This window comes from Phocoena sinus, chromosome 1, assembly GCF_008692025.1.
Source record: "Phocoena sinus isolate mPhoSin1 chromosome 1, mPhoSin1.pri, whole genome shotgun sequence".
NCBI classification, from domain to species: Eukaryota; Metazoa; Chordata; class Mammalia; order Artiodactyla; family Phocoenidae; genus Phocoena; species Phocoena sinus.
Genome location: NC_045763.1, coordinates 12,667,525 through 12,674,935, shown reverse-complemented (window position 1 = coordinate 12,674,935; position 7,411 = coordinate 12,667,525). Strand labels below are relative to the sequence as shown.

At 44.0% G+C, this 7,411-nt stretch overlaps 1 long non-coding RNA gene across 2 annotated transcripts; it reads left to right on the top strand.

Moving 5' to 3' along the window:
• The first annotated feature begins 40 nt into the window (after nucleotides 1-40).
• On the top strand, nucleotides 41-7,411 carry LOC116754706. Of its 2 annotated transcripts, none has more exons than XR_004350144.1 (2): nucleotides 41-2,852; nucleotides 3,171-7,411. It is a non-coding gene; the product is annotated as an uncharacterized LOC116754706 (long non-coding RNA). The 2 variants fall into 2 exon arrangements; XR_004350145.1 differs by having other exon boundaries at nucleotides 397-988.

Below are 7,411 nucleotides of genomic sequence, written 5' to 3'. Positions count from 1 at the left end.
TCATCCAGGAAGCCATCTTGGGAGACGGCAGAGAAATCAGAAAGTTGCCATTTTTCTTAAGGGCAACGTGATTTTTCTCTCTCCCTCTCCCCCTCCCCCTCCCCGTCCCCCTCCCCCGCCCTTTCTCTCTCTCTCTCTCTCTCAGTGGGAGTCCCTGGAACCATCTTTTCTAAGGGCAAACAATTACTTTTTTTTAAGTCGTAGTTTTCATAAACTGCATATTATGCTTTTTCAAAATTCTGAAAACATTTTTATACCTCAACAAAGTGAAACAGGAGATAAAACAATGACCAGCTTAAACTGGTTTTGACTCCTTAAATAGGTTATTGGTTAATCAAATCTTGAGGGTTTTTATAGAGACATTACTGCGCATGTGCAAGGCCGGAACCCACGTTTCCAGGATGACCCCGGAACCAAGAATCTTCAGTCTGGGGAACTCAAACAATAGAAATGTTGCCATCGGACCCCTTAACCAGCTGAAGCAAGAAGTCCTTCAGTAAGGAAAATCCGGCTTCCATCTGCCATAGTACCTTGTTTACCATATATGGACTGCTTTGAAAACTAGCCAATCAGCTTGTGCCAAGTTTGAAATGTCCCTAACCTCTTAAATTTTGCCCCAAACCCTGGCTGGGGGAGACAGATTTGAGCCCTACCTCCTGTCTCCTTGCCGGTCGACCTCGCAATAAAGCTTTTTCTTTTCTCAAAAGCTGGTGCCATAGTATTGGCTTCTGTGCGCGCCAGGCAGTGAGCCCTTGCTCGGTGAGAATTTCTGGCGATCGCAAACGAACTAAGCTCCTGTGATCGCCTGGCTGAGGCACTGTAGCCCCCGGCTGGGTGTAGGCCCTCGTCACCGACCCTGAGTGGCCACCTAGACCCGATTTGTCTAGAGGCTCGGCTGTCGGGTTCCTTCTTCCCGCAGCAGCTGCGCTCCAGGCTCCTCCGCGCTACTTTCACTTTTGGGGAAAGAAACAGCTCCTGGATCTTTTGGGTGAGTAACCTCATTAAAACGCGCTTGTGCCTAAATTGTCTAATAACAATTATTAGACAATAAATGTCTAATCAGGATTGTGGGTTAGAGTCCCACTCTAAGGGAGACAGTATGAAAGGTTCAATCCGTTGTCTGGGAACTGAGATCCCACAAGCCGCACAGCGCGGCCAAAAAAAAAGTTATAACCACCGAGGTACCCAAAAGATCCGGTTAGACTCCCAGGCCTTTGGATTTCTTGGTCTATGTCTGACTGTTTTGTTTGTTAGGAATTGACTAATAGGGTTAACTATTGGATGACCACAGAAAAACTTTATTGAATCTGTTTTATGTCATTTTGCTGTGGTCATCCTGAGAAAAAAATACTTGCAAGATGCGGAATGATAACAGCGTACCAGACGGCACTCCCTTGAAAAGTGTTCTTTGAAGTTGGTCAGTGTTTACCTCTAATGATGAAAGAGGTATGAAAAAAAAAGAAAATGATTTTCTTTTGTAACACTGCCTGGCCCAAATATCTACTGGAGTCAGGGGAAAAATGGCCCACAAATGGGTCTTTGAACTATAATACTATTATACAGTTAGACTCGTTTTGTAAGAGAGAGAAAAAATGGGACGAAATCCCATATGTAGATTCATTTATGTCTTTATATAAGAGGAGAAATATGCATAAGGCATTTATTGATAAAATGATGGGTCAGAGGGAAGAACCTCACAAAAAGCCTGTTTTACCTGAGTCAAAGTCTAATGACGATCTAGTCCCTCCGTCTGCACCTTTTGCAGTAGCCGGACTGTGGGCACTTCATTCGGTAGCCCCTCCCTCAGCACCTCTTGTTCACGTGAATCCTGAAGGGGATCTTCCTGCAGGCAGTGCCAAGGCTTTTACCAGTCCTCCTAGGGCTGCTGGTCCGGCTCTGTACTCGCCCTTAGCAGATGGTCACAAAGGAATGGTCTACCCTCCCTGTACCCTCCAGGGTATTCAGTTTGGCCCAGGGAACACTCGACTGTAGGCGGGACAATTTCCGTTAAGGCAGGTCGTCCCAGCAGGCTTGGATGACCAAGGCCAATCCAGAGCACTTGGAATCATGCATCATCGTTTATCAGTCATAGATTTACTTAATTATAAAGCTAAGATGCCATCTTATCAAGATGATCCTAGGAATATGGAGAATCTCTTTACATATATTTTTGCTGTTTTTCATCCTAACTGGGCTGACATAACAGACCCTCATGTGTATCCTACTCAGTCCAGAGGAACGCAGCATGATATTAGAGAAGGCCTTCCAGGAAGCTGAAAGGCTTCATGAATTAAAACCAAATAATCCAGTCAGAACTCCAGCAAAGCAGGCCATCCCTGGAACTGAACCAGAATGGGATCCCAGTGACCCAGGGGATCAAGCAAGGCTGAATCATTATAAAGATTGTTTAATAACTGGACTGCAAAAAGGGGCAAACAAAAAAAAAAAAAAAAAAAAAAAAAAAAGGGGCAAACAGCTTCAAGAGGATCCGGAATGTACAGCCAGGACCTGAGGAGGGCCCATTCACCTTCCTTGAAAGGCTTTATGAGGCCTTCCGAAAATATACTGATATTGATCCAGAACACCCAGATGACATGGGACTGGTCAATTTAAACTTTATTGGTCAGAGTGCCCCAGATATAAGAAAAAAAGTAGAACGACTGGAAGGGGGATCATGGACACCAACGTCTCAGTTGGTCCAGATTGCTTTTGAAGTGTTCAAAGGCCGATACGAAATTTGGGAAAAGCAGGAGCAATGCATCGAGCAATGCATCGTGAGGCAGGTTGCTCTGCTCAGCTGTAACCAGTCAAAACCCAGCAGGACGTCTGCAGGAGAGAACAAACGACCACGGGTAAGACCCTGGGGACCTCCAAAACCCAGCCGGAAAGGCCATCCATCTCTTGGGCCACAACAGTGTGCCTTTTGTAAACAGGAAGGGCACTGGAAAAGGGAGTGTCCCAAAAACAGACAGGGCCCCCCCTCTCCCCCAAGATAACATCCATTACTGGTGTATCTGGGGAAGTCTCTCAGAAACCTTTTCTACAATGGCTTGAATGTCATGTAGAGAAAACACATGTAAAGTACAGCTTTGTGTATGTGCCTGGATGTCATAGTCCCTCATCAGGGCAAGAGGTACTAACAAATTTAAATGACCAAGTGGGTTTCTCAGCAGAAAAAGTAGACACCAAAGTACTCCCAGGTCAAGACTGCGCCCTCCAAGCTGCGCCATTACAATTGGGAGACAAGCCTCAACGAGATGTCCCTGAAGAAATTCTTCAAAAGGTAAGAGCAGAAGTTTGGGCTGACAGGACACCAGGAAGAGCCAAGACGGCTGACCCAGTAGTAGTAAAACTCCCTCCAGGTGCCCAGGCTCCAAAGTTAAAGCAGTACCCTTTAATGAGGCACCCAAAGGAAGGTATAAAGCCTCTGATAAACACTTTTCTTAAATGCCAATTAATCCGACCTTGTCAATCCCCGTATAACATTCCCATCCTGCCAGTACAAAAACCTGGGACTGGAGATTATCGTTTTGTACAGGATTTGAGAGCTATCAACCAAATTGTAGAGGATGTACATTCGGTGATGCCAAATCCTTATACTTTGCTTACAACTTTATCTGGAGACTTTTGCTGGTTTACAGTTCTGAACTTAAAAGATGCCTTTTATTGCATACCCCTAAGTCCTGAGTCCTAGGAACTGTTTGCCTTTGAGTGGAATGATCCAGAGACTAATATAAAACAGCAGTAATCCTGGACTGTACTTCCACAAGGATTTAAAAATGCTCCCACCATCTTTGTGGAGGCCTTAGCCAAGGACTTAAAGGATCTCCAATTAAATGAAGGAATCTTACTCCAGTATGTAGATGATATACTTACTAAGCGCTAGTATAACTAAGGAAGCTTCAGACCAAAATACAGTCTTCACTTTAAACTTTTTGGCAGACCGGGGATATAAAATCTCCAAGGGAAAGGCACAAATTTCTCAACCAGCTGTAAAATATCTAGGAATTGAGTTATCAAAAGGAGAAGGAAACTTGCCAGATCGAAGGGAAGCACCCACCACCAGAAAGCAATTGAGAAGATTCTTAGGGATGGCTGGGTTTTGTTGTATTTGGATTCCTAATTTCGGACTTATAGTCAAACCTCTGTATGAGTCTCTCAAAAGAAATGCCAATGAGCCATTAAGCTGGACTGCGAAATGCCATGAGTCATTCCATGCCATGAGTCATTCCGTACCATCAAGGAGAAAATTTCAACAGCCCCAGCGCTTGGTCTCCCAGACATTAGAAAGTTATTTGATCTTTTTGTGCATGAAAGACAGAGCATGGGTCTTGGAGTGCTAACTCAAAATTTAAATACTGCCAGAAGGCCAGTAGCTTACTTTTCCAGACAATTGGATGTTGTAACTCAAGGATGGCCAGTTTGCCTCCGGGCTGTGGCTGCAACCTGTGACCTTTTACAAGAAGCTGAAAAATTTACCCTGGGTTGTCCTACCACTGTGCACACCCCACCCACATCGTGTGCAACTTTTACTTGAACCAAAGGGCCGATATTGGCTTACTTTGGGGAGACTGGGCAAATACCAGGCCATACTATTTGACAACCCAAAGGCAACATTAAAAGAAGTATCTGCTTTAAACCCAGCCACTCTGCTCCCCAGAAGAACCTGTTCACGATTGTATACGAAAAATTGAAGAAGAGTATTCTAGCAGACCTGACCTGACTGATCAGCCTTTAGAGAATCCAGATATGGAAATGTTTGCAGTCGGGAACAGCCTCATGGATCGCCGACTCCGAAAAGCTGGATATGCAGTGGCAACTCATCAGGAGGTCGTAGAAGCAGAAGCTTTCCCTCCAGGTACGTCTGTCCAGAAGGCAGAGCTCGTAGCCCTCGGGAGAGCCCTGCATCTTGGAGCTAAGAAAAAGGTAACCATTTATACTGCTTCTAAGTATGCCTTCTCTGTCATGCATGCACATGGGGCCATGTGGAAAAAGAGGTCAACTAACATCAGGAAAGAAAAAAATTAAACATCCAGAGGAGATACTGGCCTTATTAAACTCTGTTTTTAATGCCGGAAGAAGTAGCCATAGTACATTGCCCGCACCAAAAGACTGATAGCTGTATAGCTAAAGGAAATAATTTGGCTGAACACGTAGCAAAACAGGCGACCAGAGCCAAACACCGTAGCCCTCATTCAAAGTGTGGACCTGTCCCTGTTTAAGCCTCAGTATTCAGAAATGGGTCTAGAGAGAGATGATGAATGGGGATTTCACGCTGACTCTTGAGACATAGATGGTGATCAGTACCAAACAAACAAAGAAGGCTGGATATATAATGAACAGGGATTAGTGCTTATGCCCCAACATTTAATGGAAAGAATTATTACTCATCTACATCAAGGAACCCATTACGGGAAGGATGCAACGTATCATTGGCTACAAAAGTTTATTGTTAGTCCATAAATTAAAAGGACCATCCAAAAGGTAATACAAAATTGCCTGATTTGCACCAAAAACAATCCTAAAGCCGGGCCACCTCCAATATTCAAAGGGGTGCAAACCCGAGGGACAGAACCAAGAGATGCCTGGCAAATAGACTTTACTGTTATGCCAAGAGCCATTGGGACATCATAGATATTTGCTGGTATTTGTGGACACCTTCACAGGATGGGTCAAAGCTTTTCTGTGCTGGAGAGAGAAATCTTCCTAGGCAAAAAGGCCTTACTAAAAGAAATTAGCCCTCATTTTGGGTTGCCTCTTTCCATTCAGAGTGACAGTGGAGGAGCTTTCATAGCCAAGGTAACTCAAGGGGTATCTGGGGCCCTCGGACTACAATAGAAGTTACATGCTTCATGGAACCCTTATGACTGAAATGATGAATCATACCTTAAAAGAGACAATCACCGAAGTATGTCAAGAAACCAACTTCACTTGAGATAATGTCTTAACAGTTGTCCTGCTGAGGGTAAGAGTAGCCCCTAGAAGCAAGCGCCACTTGAGCCCTTATGAAATGTTAATGGGAGACCCTTCCTTAAGACTAAGTATTATTGCTGTCTTGAAAGTGATCTCGCTGTAAAAGATTTAGATACTATAAAATGTGTACAGTCCCTTGGTGCTATCTTATTTTCTGTATATAAATATGCCTCTAGCCAATTAACATTTCCTGCAGACATTCCTGTGCACTGCATAAGCCCAGGGAATTGGGTCCTCCTCAAACTTGGAAAAATGACTGCCCTGAGGATCAACTGCAACCCAAGTGGATTGGAGCCTATGAAGTCCTTCTGGTTACACATTCTTCAGTAGAGCTAAAAGGAGTTAAACCTTGGATACACCCCTCCAGAGTAAAAATAGTACCCACTTCTAACCAGCACCCCCCTTGTCCCCTTTACAGTTCCCAAACAGGGCACGCTCTCCATGGACAGGAGGAAGTAGGAGGACCCAACCTTCCTAACACCAGAGGGGCCAGGAAACCCACTACTGATTTCTCAGCCCCTAATTACACTTAACTGAACTTAAGTTACTTTTCAAATCGAAACAGGACAGCTAAGTCTCCACCTGGTCAGGAAGAGAAGATGAGGCCATCTCGAAAGTAGACAGCTCCACCCAGAAATCTGGACCAGGCTGATATAAATCCAAATTCAGTCACTAAGAATGTTAAAAATAACATGTTTTCACTGGTTCCCAAAGAATAAGGCCTGTTTTTGGAGGACTGTTAAAATTAGGAATCATAGTTCTGTGTATCATGGGGTTAATCTTTTTACTCACCAAACTTTTTACTTATTGTCTATCTCATATATTTAAAAAGGCCTCCCCCACTCACATGTTGATTGCCCAAGACTTAAGCTTTCAAAGTGGGACTCGTGAATGTTTACAATCAAGTGCAAAAACAATTTCATTCCTCTTATAAAAATCTATGCCCCTTCTCAGCAGGAAGCAGCTAGAGCGGTCATCACCCTATTTCCCTTAAGATTGAGGAATGTACAAAGTAAAAGGGGGGCACTAAAACAGCACATAAAACATTGACCTGCTTATCCTGGTTTTGTCTCCTTAAATAGGTTGTTGACTAATCAAACCTTGAGTTATTTTACAGAGACAGCACTCCCATGTGCAAGACAGGAACCCATGTCTCCAGGATGACCCCAGAACCAAGAATCTTCAGTCTGCAGAACTCAAACAATAGACATGTTGCCACTGGAGCCCTTTACCAAGCAAGAAGTTCTTCAATAAGAAAAATCCAGCTTCCAGCTGCCCAAATAGCTTGATTCCAATCAGCTTCTGACTGTCAACACTAGCCAATAAGCTTGTGAAATTCTCCTAACTTACATTTTGCCCTGAACACTGGACAGGGAGACAGATTTGAGCCCTGCCTCCTGTCGGTTGACTCACAATAAAATGCTTTCTTTTCTCAAAA